The 14,459-nt window shown below is 48.4% G+C and overlaps 1 protein-coding gene across 1 annotated transcript in view; it reads right to left on the reverse strand.

Moving 5' to 3' along the window:
* Positions 1-14,087, reverse strand: part of BLK (BLK proto-oncogene, Src family tyrosine kinase) — a 71,845-nt gene extending 57,758 nt beyond the window's left edge. Inside the window, exon 1 of the mRNA XM_075923239.1 lies at positions 13,802-14,087. The gene's annotated coding sequence lies outside the window, so the exon portion shown is untranslated. The remainder of the gene's footprint in view (positions 1-13,801) is intronic.
* Positions 14,088-14,459: the final 372 nt, after the last annotated feature.

A 14,459-nucleotide genomic window follows, 5' to 3' on the forward strand; every position in this document is an offset into this window, starting at 1 on the left:
ACCGCAACACCTCCACCGCTCTGATGACCCAGCCTCTCCCCAGCCCACCTTGCATGGTCCACCCATGTGTGGTACACCTCATCCTAGGCACATCCCTGAGCACGAGTGGGTGAAACCAGTCAGTCACTATGCTCTCGAATGAACTCACACCGGAACACGATAAAAGACCAAAACACCCCCTCCCTTGTGGGGGTGGGCACTTTTCACACTGTGTCTGACCTCTCAGTCCTCCTTCTCAAGGGAAACCTGCACAACACTTTCACCAGCTGGGCCTGGGAGTGGCCACGCAGAGCTCTTGTGTCACGCCGAGAGGCAGGCTCAAACCTGCCACCTTTGGAGGGGCGCCCATAGGCCTCTACCACATGAGCGAAAGAGCCAGCTGCTTCTCAGCTGAGGTTGTAGAGCACGCTCACCGCTCGCTCCGGAAGTGGTCGAGGTGCCACGAGATGGGACGGCAGGTGTGTGGGTTACATCGGCTACTCGCTACGACACGTGGACTGAATTGACACCGGATTTAGCTCTTACTACAGCGTGTAACCCACTATCCCTCCCTTCTCACAGCTCCCCTCCCCTTCTTCCAGGCCCACGGAATTGCCAGGCCTCTGGGCAAGGTGGCGGGGCCCCAATTCTGCACTCCCCGAGGGGGCGGGGCCTCAGGCAAAATGGGCGGGGCTGGGAACAGCTAGCCCTTTGTGCCGCCTGGACAGCACCATGCCCCGCCCACCATCAGCCATTAGTGCTCCAGCGGCAATTTAAAGGGCCCACAGCAAGTTGCCCCATTGCCCCCCAGGAAGCCTGCTCTTCCCCTTTCCCCCTGCGACTGAAGAGGTATTAACTCTGCTCTGATCAGTCTACACCTCAAACAAGCAGAAGCCCTGTAAGTTCCAGGCAGCTGGCAAGAGCTTGACGGTTATTTAATTGCAGGGTAGACCTACCCTACCCTAAAAATGCGTTTTCAAGAGCTGAAGAACTCTGCGTAAGCTCATCTCTCTCACCATGCCCCCAATCCCCCTCACACAAACTTGGCCACTAAAAATACCAGCAGTGTTTTTATTTAATTGGTTTTGAAACCAGACTGATTTCTCATTTAGCTGACAATTTCTGGGGCATTGTTATCAAAACGTCATCTCGAAATTAACGTTTTTGTTTCTGGACGAAAAAAGTTTCTAGTTCACATTGAGAATTTTCCATTTTGAGAAAAGAAAAGAAAAGAAAAGAAAAGAAAAGAAAAGAAAAGAAAAGAAAAGAAAAGAAAAGAAAAGAAAAGTCTCCTTATGCGACCAATGTGGCCTATAAAATTAGCAGCACAGAAAACCTCCCAGCCCAAAATACAGACAAAATAGGCCTGCAAACCAGAAATAACTAGATGAAAAGCCGTTATGAAGTGTAACAAGCCAGCACATATTTTTTTATATAACGTTTTCATAGAAAAATGTTGAAAAGCAAAACTTTGGGGGGGGGGGGGGGAGATAGAGAAGAAAATTAACCTGATTATATTAACTTGGTTTTGCAAAAATTCTTCCTCTTTGATAAAAAAGCTGTTGTCAATGAAAATTTGTTCCAGAATTCCAAGCAGCTCAAATCCTCCACAAACTAATGCAGCTGTACGATTTGGAGAGACAGCAAGTCTTAGGGGATAATGCACTTTGAAGATCTATGTTCTATTCATGGCTTTGCCATTGGCCAGCTGCATGACCTTGGCAAGTCACTTCCTCCCTCTGTGCCTCAATTTACCCTTCTGCGAAATGGGGCAAAGAACATTCCCCGTGTGGGGGATACTGATGACAAGCTCTCTTTACGTAGTAGTAGTATTTAATGACATCATTGGAAGCGTTGCTTATAAGCTGCGTAAGAAGCTGTTTCTTTTTAACAATACAGCCCTGATTCCCATATTGGGGGATGGTACAAAAGGCGGGAGGTGTCAGATTTCATCAGCCCCTACTTGAAAATTCAGTGCAAATCACGAGGATCATTGTGCAATGAATTCCACATGGGCGGGCACTTTCCCCTGGGGAAACCCACTGAAGTCAGTGGGGCTTTGCGTGGGCACAAACTAAGGTGCGTTCTCTGGATGCGGTTGCAGGAGGGGGCCTCAGAGGGTTAATCCACCCACTCATATGCTATTTTTACTAACACTCAGAAGGTATGGCCCAGTTTCTTCCCCTGACCTCCTGTGGGCAGATTCCTGGGGGCTGCATGAGGCGTCATTAACCCCCATGTAGAAATTTCCCCAGTAACGGATACTAGCAGGCTCCACGCCGTGTTTCATAGACCCCGTGGCCAGAAGGGAGGATTGTGATCTTCTAAACCGACCTCTTGGGCATCACGTCCCACAACAGAGGAGACTCCAGCTTGACCACTGGTAAATTGTCCCAGATGGGAATTACCCTCTCCAGTAAAAACTGGCACCGTTCTGTTTGCATGCCCAGGAGACAGCTAACTGAGGAATCCCAGCGGCTCATGTTTGTTGAACATCCCCCCCATGGGCTTTCATTTCCCTGTTTCCACCGAGCAGAAGCAGAGATGCCGTCTGAGGATAAACCAAACCCAGGTGCTTTGCTGGAACACAGACAAGATTCACCGGGGGAGGCAGGGGACGGGGGGGGTCCTCCTCCACAGCCGAAGAAAACGCTTGAGCTCGCTGCGCTCACCACAAGCTTCACTTCCTACCCCTGCGAAAAGGGAAGTTGCCTATTCAGAGCGTCGTCCCCACTGCTTCGGCAGGACGGAATCACTGTGAGGAAGGACAGCCGAGAGGTAGAAATAGCCTAGTATCAGCCACGTCATCTCAGGCGGGGTGGGGGATGAGCAGAAAGCCCCCTCGAGAACGTCCTTCCGGTTTGGGACACGCTCGCTCTATTCAAAATGGGGAAACTCGGTGGAGCAAGCAAAGCTTCTCAAGTGAGCAGATATAGTGAACATAAGACTGGCCAGACCAGGTCAGACCAAAGGTCCATCCGGCCCAGCCTCCTGTCTTCCAACAGTGCCCAATGCCAGATGCCCCAGAGGGAGTGAACAGAACAGGGAATCATCAAGTGATCCCTCCCCTGTCCCCCATTCCCAGCATCTGACAAACAGAGTTGAGGGACACCATTCCTGGCTAGTAGCCATGGATGGACCTAACCTCCAGGAATTTATCTAGCCCTTTTTGGAGCCCTGTTACACTCCTGGCCTTCACCACATCCTGTGGCGAGGAGTTGCACAAGTTAACAATGCGCCGTGTGACGAAAAACTTCCTTTCGTTTGTTTTAAACCTGCTGCCTGGTCATTTCATTTGGTGACCCCCAGCTCTGATATTGTGGGAATAAGTCAATAATTTTTCCTTATTCACTTTTTCCACACCAATCATGATTTTATAGACCTCTGTCCTATCTCCGCTGAGTCTCCTCTTTTCAAAGCTGAATTGTCCAAGTCTTTTTAACTTCTCTTCAGATGAGACCTGTTCCAACCCCCCATGAATTGATCTAGGCCTTTTTGGACCCTTGTTAAAGTCCTCGTCTTCACGACAGCCTCTGGGAAGCGTCCTAGCAAGAGAACCCATTTACCAAGCAGTCTCTCTCATTCTGTCTCAGTGTCAGCCTCCAAATGGAGGCCTGGACGTAGCCTGAAGCAATCCTCTTTGGTGGGAACCCATGCATGCAGGGCCACCAACAGGAGTTGGGGACAAGGGGGGCAGCTGCCCAGGGAGCGTGGGATTTAAAAAGGCTCTCCGGAAGTGGTTCTCCAGAAGTTGTGGGCTTGGGAGGCCACACAGAAGAGGTCCAAATGCCACCCAGCTGATCAGTAGAGTGGGCAGCGCATGTTTCTCTTAGTGGTGCTCAGCCACACTGGCCTCGATGCGCAGAACAAAATTTATTCTGCACACCCATGGAAAAGATTAGAGGGAACATTGGATTCCAGGCTGTCTGTGTTGGATAGAAATGGTCACAACCTCCCAGCCTGTTCTGAGGGGCAGACAGTTCAGCTGTCAACTCCGTGCACCACAGAGGGCGGGGGCTGGGAACAGGACAATGACTGGTAGAATTTAAGGTCAGACGGGCCAATGAGATCATCCGGTCTGCTCTCCCACCTATCACAGACCATTGCATTTCACCTCGTTACCCTGCCCCACAACTAATTAAAGAACCATTGGAGCAGGGACTTGGGATTCTCATGTCTCAAGTATTTTATAAAAATGGGCAACAGCTCCCAGAGGAGAAATTGAAAGAAGCCCCACCCCCAACAAGCTACCCTCGTCAGGGCGAGATTTTTAGCCATCGATGCCAGAAAACGTCGACCTCCTCCTGACCCCGCCAACGGAGGGCCAGAGATTTCCATCGATAAGCGAACATGCGCAGAGAGGCCACGTAAGGGAACTGCGGCTGGCGGCCGTTTGAGAGCGTCTGACTGGAGGCTGTGGCGACGTTGGAGACGTTGACGTGCGGCGGTTTGTGCTTTCATGGTGATAAAGCGGCGACCTTCTGCAGCTCAGAATGTATCATCAGTGAGCCGGCACTTCACCCTTGCCGGAGCACCCATCATTTCCTGTCACCGTGAAATTTCATTAGCTCAAAGTGGGGGGGAAAAGGCTTCAAAATAACCATCGGCCTCATAAGAACGTAAGAACCGACATACTAGGTGAGACCAAAGGTCGATCCGGCCCAGTGTCCTGTCTGCCGACAGTGGCAAATGCCAGGTGCCCCAGAGAGGGAGGAACACAACACGTAATTATCACATGAGCCCTCCACTGTCATCCATTTCCAGACACACAGAGGCTAGGGACACCAATCCTCCCCATCCTGGCTAATAGCCATTGAGGGACCTAACCTCCATGAATCTATCTAGCTCTTTTTTGAACCCTGTTAAAATCCTACTTTTCACAACATCCTCTGGCAAGGAGTTCCACAGGTTGGCTGTGTGAAGAAAAACTCCCTTTTGTTTGCTTTAAACCTGCTGCCTCTTCATTTCATTTGGTGGCCCCTCATTATATTATGGGAACAAATAAATAATTTTTCCTTGTTCACTTTTCCCACACCAGTCATGGTTTTATAGCCCTATATCCTATCCCCCCTTAGTCTCCTCTGTTCTAAGCTGAAAAGTCCCAGCCTTTTTAAACTCTCTTCATAGGAGACCCGTTCCAATCCCCTCATCATTTTTGTTGCCCTTTTCTGAACCTTTTCCAATGCCAATATATATTTTTTTAGATGAGGTGACCACATCTATTTGCAGTTTTCAAGATGTGGGCGACTGTGGTTTTATATTGAGGTAATAAGATATTTTCTGACTTATTCTCCATCCCTTTTTTAATGATTCCTAACACTGTGTTTGATTTTTTGACTGCCGCTGCACATTGAGTGGCTGTTTTCAGAGAACTATATCCACTGACTCCAAGATCTCGCTCTGGAGTGGTTGTAGCTAGAGGTTGACCTCCATCACACTTAGAAAAGAAAAATGCAATTCTGCCAACACCAGTCCTGTTGTCTGGGCACCCCACCTGCCAGATCAGCGCTGTAACCCCCCGGGAACCTGGATGTAAAAAGGGGTAGTCATGACATCACCACCCCCACCAGCTATCTGACGTTTCTATGCCCGCCATTTTCTTTCCCTTTGACTGCAATAAAAAAAGTTGCACAGAAATTCAACGCAATGTTTCACCTCAGGGCACTGCCAGGCGTGGATGTCCGCCAAAGGAAATGTCTGCTGACTTTTCAGCTTGGCTGGAAATTCCCAAACAGTTCAGTGTTGTTCCAGGTCAGATCAGAATTGTCTTTTTCCACCAGCACCAATTAGAAAAAAAATCAGTGATTCACACAGTTCTCCTTGCTCCTCCCCATTTTAAACACCCATTAGCTCTCTGCTATTTGGGGGAGATTTGGCACAATGCACGAGGCACCGAGGATTGGGGGCCCCAGCTCTGCCCCTTCCACTGAAGCCCTCCCTTTTTGGGGGGCCCAGAGCCAAGACCCCCCCTTTCTTAGGGAGTTCATGACCCCAATTCCTTTTTGGCATCACTTCTCCAGAGGATGCTGTTCCCCATTTATTGGCTTGACCGACGTCCTTTGCTCCTACACACATAATTGCATGTTTGGCCGTATTAAAACAGGCCCGGCCTACCCTATTACAATGCTATCCTGTCCTCGTCACTATTTACCCATCGGCCAATCGTTGCCTTGTCACCGGCAGGGCGGGTATAAGGTTGGCCCATCTGAGCGTGCCCGCTTCTAGGGGGCCAGACTGAAAATCTTTGTTCTTACTTGACTTATGACGATGCTTTCTCATGTCTTGTAGGCATCACAGCAGGCGGGCGCTCTAAGGAGGGGGCTGCATGAAGAGAGGAGGCTGGCTTGGCCAATGGGAAGTGGAAGAGAGTTTTGGATATATGGGAGGAATATAATTTGGGAAACCATATATGGAAGTGGTTGGATATTAGGATAGAGAGAGGCTGTTCTCAGTGGGGCAGATGGCAGAACAAGGAGCAATGGGCTCAAGTTGCAGTGGGGGAGGTCTAGGGTGGAGATTAGGAAAAACTATTTCACTAGGAGGATGGGGAAGCACTGGGCTGGGTTCCCTAGGGAGGGGGTGGAATCTCCATCCCTAGAAATGCTGAAGTCCCGGCTGGACCAAGTTCTGGCTGGGATGATTGAGTTGGGTTTGGTCCTGCTTTGGGCAGGGGGTGGCCTCGATGACTCCTGAGGTCTCTGCCAACCCTGGGATTCTCTGATTCTCTGAAATTTGGCTGAAATCAGAGGTGAGGGAGGGGCGTATCGAGGGAGGAGCCCGACATGCAAAACTCTGAACTGAACCCACACTTCCCCAAGGTTTGGGTGTGGTCAGTGACGAGCTTTGGGGCTGGACTCCGTAGCAGCCAGTGAGGTTCCGAGGCTCAGCGGATGCCCATTGGCTCAGCACTACTGAAGTTAATGGAGCGATACCGCTGTCAGTCCACCAAGACAGGCCCGGGGACACAGGACAAGACCGATCAGGCATTCGTGTTTCCTCAGTCTCCGTGTCACAGCTATTCCCACACGAGCGTGGGCCGTTTACATGGACGCTGGTCCCACGTCTAAACATTAATTCGGCTCCTGAACAGTTTATGTGGAGTCAAGAAGAAATATTCCACAGTCTCCAGTATATTAACATTTCCCTCCCTGCTCCGATCGGGGATTTGGAAGGAGCAGAGGAAGGGAATTTCTGAAGTCCTTAGAATGCTTCTGTCTGAATTCACTACTTTTTTCTAGTTCTCCCCTGAATATATGTTTCTCCCTTGTCTAATGGTCTTCATTTCCCCTTCCCACTGCTATTATTCCTTATCAAATGTCACTTTCAAAAAAAAAATCACTTCTGTCAGGATGCAGTGTACAGGAAAGACACTGACCCATTTTAGAGGCAGACCTTACAATCTTGATACCAGCAACACCCAACTGTAGTCAATGTGGTGTTTGGGTGTAGAAGGGACGGGAGACCAGGGCAAAAGGTTGTACTCAGTTATAGTAAACAGAAATTCACTTATTTACAGCATTGAGACACACCATGCGCCTCATGCATCATCACTGGGTAGTCTGCTTTTATGGTAGTTCAACTGTGTCTCATTTAACATGGCAACATCTCTTAGGCCTTTATCCTACTCCCTTTGAGGTCAATGTCAAAACGCTCATTAAGTTCAATGGTGCGGTATCAATGGATTTACACTGGCGTAGATCTGGAGTAATGTACAGTCCAGATCAGGCTCAGAATTTCTAGCATCTGGCTCCGCTTCACTTAACCAGCCTTGTAAAAATGCAGGACACGGTGGCTACTCCTAGTCTTTTCGATGATTTAGAGTGTGCTCCACCCCCCACCCCCCCAAAAATCAAAACTTTTTTTTTTTTACAAAGGTACCATTTTTGTGCGAAATGTCCATTTCCAATGCTCTGATTTTTCAATCAAAACACAAACGTGTTTTTAGTGTTCACTCAAAACTGGATTTTCCCCCCGCCCCCGAGATAGCTCCAAAGATTTAAAATGAAAACATCTACTCTCGCAGGAAAACAGCATTCTCAAAAAGAGTGGGAATTTTTAAAATGTTTCACAGGAAGAAAATAAAAGCAATTTCCCCGTCAGTTGCTTTTGTATTCGGACGTTCCGCTTAAAGATGGATGGCTGCCTCCTGCATTTCTCTTTCAATACTTCTCAGTCACTGACAGTGAAATATAGGATGGAAAAAACCAGAGGTGATGTGATGGAAACCCAGATCTAGCTTTCCCTCACGTTTCTCTGTTGGCCTAGCATGGCTTTATTCTCAGTCCTCCCGTCATACACTTCTCATACGTCTTTCATAGAATCAGAGAATCATAGAGCTGGCAGAGACATTGAGTCCAGACCCTTGTCCAAAACAGGACCAATCAAAACTAAATCAACCCAGCCAGGGCTTGTCCAGACGGGACTGAAACACCTCTAGGGATGGAGATTCCACCCTTCCCTAGGGAACCCAGCCCAGGGCTTCCCCACCCTCCTAGGGAAATCGTTTGTCCTAATCTCCAACGTAGACCTCCCCCACTGCAACTTGAGCCCATTGCTCCTCATTCTGCCACCTGCCACCACCCTCTCTCCATCCTCTTTGGATTCCCCCTTCAGGCAGCTGCCTGGGGTGCCAACCTCTGGGGGGAGGGCGCTTGATGGCAGCTGTAAGGGGCGCTGCGCACCGGGGGGTGGGGCCACACATGTGCTGTGCACCCAGGGGCGGAGCCGTGCATGTGTCGTGCATCTGCTGCCCAGGGCTCAGGAATGGCTCAAGCCAGCCCTGCTTCAGGTAGTTAAAGGTTGCTCTCAAATCCCCCCTCACTCTTCTCTTCTGCAGATTAAACAAGCCCAAATCCCTCGGCCTCTCCTCGTAGGTCACGTGCTCCAGCCCCCCAAATCATTTTGGTCATTCTCTGCTGAACCCTCTCCAATGCGTCCACATCCTTTCTGTAGTGCGGGGCCCAGAATTGGACACAATACTCCAGATGTGGCCTCACCAGCACCAAATAAAGGGGAATCATCACGTCTCTAGATCTGCTGGCCATGCTCCTGCTAATGCACCCTAATATGCCGTTAGCCTTCTTGGCTACAAGAACACCCTGTTGACTTATATCCAGCTTCTCATCCACTGTAATCCCCAGGTCCTTTTCTGCCAAACGGCTGCTTAGCCCGTTGCTCCCCACCCTGTAACAATGCTTTTGTCTTTGATTTTTCCCATCAATCTCTTACTATTACCCATGCATCTGACGAAGCGGGTCTTTGCCCACGAAAGCTTATGCTCCTACACTTCAGTGAGTCTATCAGGTGCCACAGGACTCCTCGCCGCTTTTACTATTACCCATGGCTCTCTTAAATTTATTCCATTTGTATCTCTTTTGAGGGAGATCATCCCTCCCGTCCCAAGGTTGCCTTCAAATTTCCACATCAATCAGAAGTCCTTTACTTGTACGGGTGAAAACATTTTGCATCAGACGACCCAGATCGTTGCCCTGAGATTGGAGAGAGTGAGATGCACTGGTGGAAAGAATCCTGCTACATCTGAATTTTCCTCCACAAACAATTTTCTTGTCCCCTGTTACACCCACTACCCCATGTGTAGGTCCCGGCAGTTGAAGAGGTATTTTATCCCGGTTTGCAGGCCTGCCCCTTGTGAACCGAGTAACCATGTGCTCATAGTGTGAGTGCCGTAATAACATGTTAGAGAGAACCGGCAGGGATCTTAACCAGACTAGTGCAGCAGGGTGAAAAATATGAACAGATTGGTCCAGGAATCTTCCGAATCATTTAGCAAATAGATAATTCATTCATCAAACTTTTAATTCTTCAACCAGCCCTGTAGATGGCCCAGTCATGCTGTACAAATCAATTATTCACTGTTCTCCCCTTTTCCCCCATGATTTGGAAAATAAATCATTTGCAAAGCAATGCTTTTTGTTCTTTGGTCAGCTCTCTTGAGTCTCTTACATTCAGCTGGGAGGCCCAGGGCTGTTTCTAGCATGGCAGTTCTGCGTGCAGAACGAACAGTCTCTGTGCATTGTGTTATTGCTCATTTACTACTACTACTACTAATGGTGTGACCCACTCATATCTCACCGGGCCTCATTTGGGGATGTTCATTATTCTGTGGCTCAGAGTTGCATGTCAAGGGGGAAACGTTGTCTCCTCCAGACCTAAGGGTACGTCTACACGGCACGGCTCTTTCGGGATACTGGAAGTATTCCGAAATAGTTCCCCCCTCATCTACACAAGCTATTCTAAACTATTTTTCGAACTAGCGGGCATGCAATTTCGCCTTCCCAGTAACCCTCGTTGCACGAGGAATAACGGGACGGCTGCAAATAGCGCGTTACATCGAAATGTGGCACTGGGGAGACACACCAAGTTTCAAGAAAAGCCATTTCGAAATAGATTCGGGCGCAACTTGCGTCTCTTATTTCAGGTGGAGGGTGCTGTGTCGATGCCCCCTAAGAGTGAGACCGTCGCTTCGTGTCCGGTTCCTCTCCCTTTCACAAGCCTGAATTTTTGCTGCTCTGACAGCACGAGGCAGATCAAGGGACACTGATGAGAAATTCGGGGAGTCTTAAATCAAGAATTGACCTCCCCTCTCCCGCCACTGATGTCAACGAATGAAGGTTTAGACCTCAACATCAAGTGGAGCAGGATTAAGCTCCAGGAGCCTGCACATTGATACCAGCGAGCAAGCACTGATGGCTTCCCAGAGCCTTTTGGGTATCCGTATGGAAAGGGATCCATTTTAAAGTGAATTGCAGGCTCACCCCCGAACTGATTCTTGGGTAACAAAGTGCTTTACTTGTCTGCCCCGTGAGATGTGAATAAGGAAAGGGAACGTGTCCTTCTGGAGGGGCTTTGCATGTTGTGGGAGAAACGGAGTAAGAGAAAGACGGGGGACTTAAATTCACGGGGGAAGGGAAAACCCTGCAGAAGGAAAAAAAAAAAGAGAGCCAAGATGCTTGGGTGAGATGGATCACCTGGCCCCAAGTTTTCAAAAAGTTGGACCTTCTTGAGTGGTCCAATTGGGCTTAATTTTCAGAGATGACGAGAACCCCCCCCCCCCCCCGCCCCCCTTCCCAACTGCAGTGGGAACTGCAGAGAAAAATAAAAAGACTAAGGCTGTCCGGAGGGGGGAATTTCGGTCCACATAGTTTAGATTTTTTCCTCTCTAGATTCTCTAGGTTATTCAGGCATCAGATTTTGAGCTTCTTTGCCACCATTCCAAACTGTGATTACCGTGTTGGAATGCCACTAGAAATATTTGATCGTGACACCCCCTTATTCTCCTGCCGGGGTCTGTGGCATTCAAAGATCCATGCCAAACCTTCTGGCAAAGCCATTTTATACTTTGGCATCACAACTTCAACTGGTATCCCAGCATTTTGCAACTGTAGGTCCAATATTAACCAGGGGGCCTTTATTTCTGTGCAGCTGTTTGTTTTTCTTGCTGATGGGGGATGATATGCTGGGGACCCATTTAGCTGTAACTACTTGAGAGATCTTGGAGTAACTGTGGCTAGTTCTCTGAAAACAGTCACTCTGTGTGCAGCGGCAGTCAAAAAAACCAACAGAGTGTTCGGAATCATTAAAAAGGAGATAGTGAATAAGACAGAGAATATCTTATTGCCTCTCTATAAATCCATGGTGCTCTCACATCTTTAACACTTCATGCAGCTGTGGTCATCTCATCTCAAAAAGATCTCTTGGCATTGCAAAAAGTTCAGAATAGGGCAACAAAAATGATGAGGGTTTTGGAATAGGTCCCATATGAAGACAGATTAAAACGGTTTGGATTTTTCAGCTTAGAAAGGAGGAGACTAAGGGGGGACAGGATAGAGGTCTATAAAATCATGACTAGTATGGAAAGAGTGAATAAGGAAAAGTTATTGACTTGCTCCCATAACTTAGAAATTGGGGGTCACCAAATGAAATTAATAGGTCGCAGGTTTAAAACAAACAAAAAGAAGTTTTTCTTCATGCAGCACACAGTCAACCTGTGGAACTCCTTGCCACAGGAGGTTGTGCAGACAAGGAGTTGAATAGGGTTCCAAAAAGAGCTAGATAAATTAATGGAGGTTTCCCTAGCCTCTATTTGTCAGGGGCTGGAAATGGGTGACAGGGGAGGAATCACTTGATGGTTCCCTATTCTATTCACTCCCTCTGGGGTATCTGGCATTGGCCACTATCGGCAGACAGGACACTGGGCGAGATGAACCTTTGGTCTGACCCATTCTGGCCGTTCTTATGATTTTTTGCAACACGCTCCTGTCCAATATAACGAGGAGCTAGGAGAGTTGATTGAGTGTTGAGTCTGCACTAGGAATCCATGCAGCGAAGGAGAATACTTTTCCTGTTACACCACATCTCTGATCTGTGGAACCCTAAGCCTTTTACGATTTTTTAATTGATTAAGTCTCCTAGCAACCCTGGGAGGTCAGTTCAAATAGCCCCATTTCCTCGAATGGACAACGCGGGCACAAAGAGATTAAGCAGCATGCTCAAGGTCGTGCAAAGCGTCAGTGGCACAGATCCTGACTCCCAGTGCAGATAGGATAGGAAAAAAACGGCCCTTTGTTTCTAAGTATTCGGGTACACAGCTCAGCGCTTCAACGATATGGTGGTGCCTAACTCTCAGAGCTGCTCCATACTTGGGGCAAGAGTATTTTGATGTCAGTGGGGGTTAGAAAGCAAAATCTCAAATGCCAAAGCATGACAGGGGTGAGATGCAAACACCACGCCTGGAGGTGGAAGGCTTGGGTTTAAACCCACTTGCCCTTAATCAGCTGCGAAAAGCAACAAGCATCATTGATCTACCAAGACCCCGGTCCTGCAACTCCCATTAACTTTGAGATCGGGCCTTGATTTCACAAAAACATTGGGGGAAGAAGCGAATCGTACATTGATTTGATTCTTTCAAGCACAAGTAGGCAACCAATGCCCGAGAGAGTCATTGCAGGAGCAGATGGGGACACTGAATTGCAATAGCCCCATGATAAATACATGAGCATGCCTTTTGCTACCTGGCAAATTTCCAACTCGACATTAATTAATGAGCAGCCTTGCTCAAATGAATGGAAAGGAAGTGTCTAATGCCCTTGGGTGCTTTAAAAAGTAGTGCCTATTACATCCGCATGTACCTAAATACCTTTACATGCCCAACAATGAATATTAAGGGGCCAGATCTACAAACAGTTGGAATTAGCATAGTTCCACAGAAATCAACTGCACTCGGCTGCTTTGCCTCTGCTGAAGACCTAGTCTCCGGAGCACAGAACCAGAGAGCCATCGGATTGGAAGGGTCCTCAAGAGGTCATTTGAGTCCTTATGACATTTCTTTAATAAGCTGCTATGGAACCAATGACCTTGTGATCCTTGCGATGAAGAGACACAGTAGTTAATTACATTAATCGAACTTGAGAATTCAATAAGAATCACAGAATCATAGAACGCTAGAACTAGAAGGGACCTCGAGAGGTCATCGAGTCCAGTCCCCTGCCCTCATGGCAGGACCAAGCACTGTCTAGATCATCCCTGACAGGTGTCTGTCCAACCTGCTCTTAAATATCTCCAGAGATGGAGATTCTACAACCTCCCCAGGCAACTTATTCCAGTGTTTCACCACCCTGACAGGCAGGAAGTTTTTCCTAACGTCCAAACTAAACCTCCCTTGCTGCAGTTTAAGCCCATTGCTTCTTGTTCTATCCTCAGAGGCCAAGGAGAACAATTTGTCTCCCTCCTCCTTCTGACACCCTTTTAGATACCTGAAAAATGTATCTAAAAGCAGGGCTAATGGAAAAGTGCAAGCACTTACCTTGGTGTTTCTCGTGACTGGACTACAGCATTGCTCTAACGTCTAGCTATCCTTCAGCGTAGAAAAGTCCTTGATGAGGGGGGGGGGGGTTTAGGCGCATACACCCCTTCTTGATACGTTTTAATCCTTACAACACACCCCGAGAGAGACCCTAATTCTTCTTGGCTCTGTCAGTTGACTGTTGTTAGTGGTTTCCTGCCGACAGCGGCTGAATGACAAATCTAGCTGGTTTGTCACACTTATAGTAATTAGGCACTGGTCGCACGGCATACCGCACCGTCAGAGCTAATGTTAGAACCGTGACCAGCTCTTCCTCCCGCCCTCCCACCCCAGCACAAAGTCTCCCAGGGTGCACTTAAGGCCGGCTCCCCCTCGAACCCACACCGATGCAATTCAAATGTAACTCCGCTCCAAAACAGTGTTCCAACCAGAGACGATTCACCCCCTGATGTTGTGTAGCTAAGTTCCTTCAGGATTCGACCTAACGGAAATGCTTTGCAGCCAGTGGGGCGAGGAGGGCATGAGCTAGGGCAGTCGAGAGAGGGTTTACCTCTGGCCAGATTCCAGCCTGAATGATTTGACATCCTGCCTTACTAAAATTCCCCTTTTGTGTAGTCATCTAGCTTCTCGCACTGCATTCTTGTGCGCTTTCGGTTTG

The sequence above is a fragment of the Pelodiscus sinensis genome, chromosome 3 (genome assembly GCF_049634645.1).
Source record: "Pelodiscus sinensis isolate JC-2024 chromosome 3, ASM4963464v1, whole genome shotgun sequence".
NCBI lineage: Eukaryota > Metazoa > Chordata > Testudines > Trionychidae > Pelodiscus > Pelodiscus sinensis.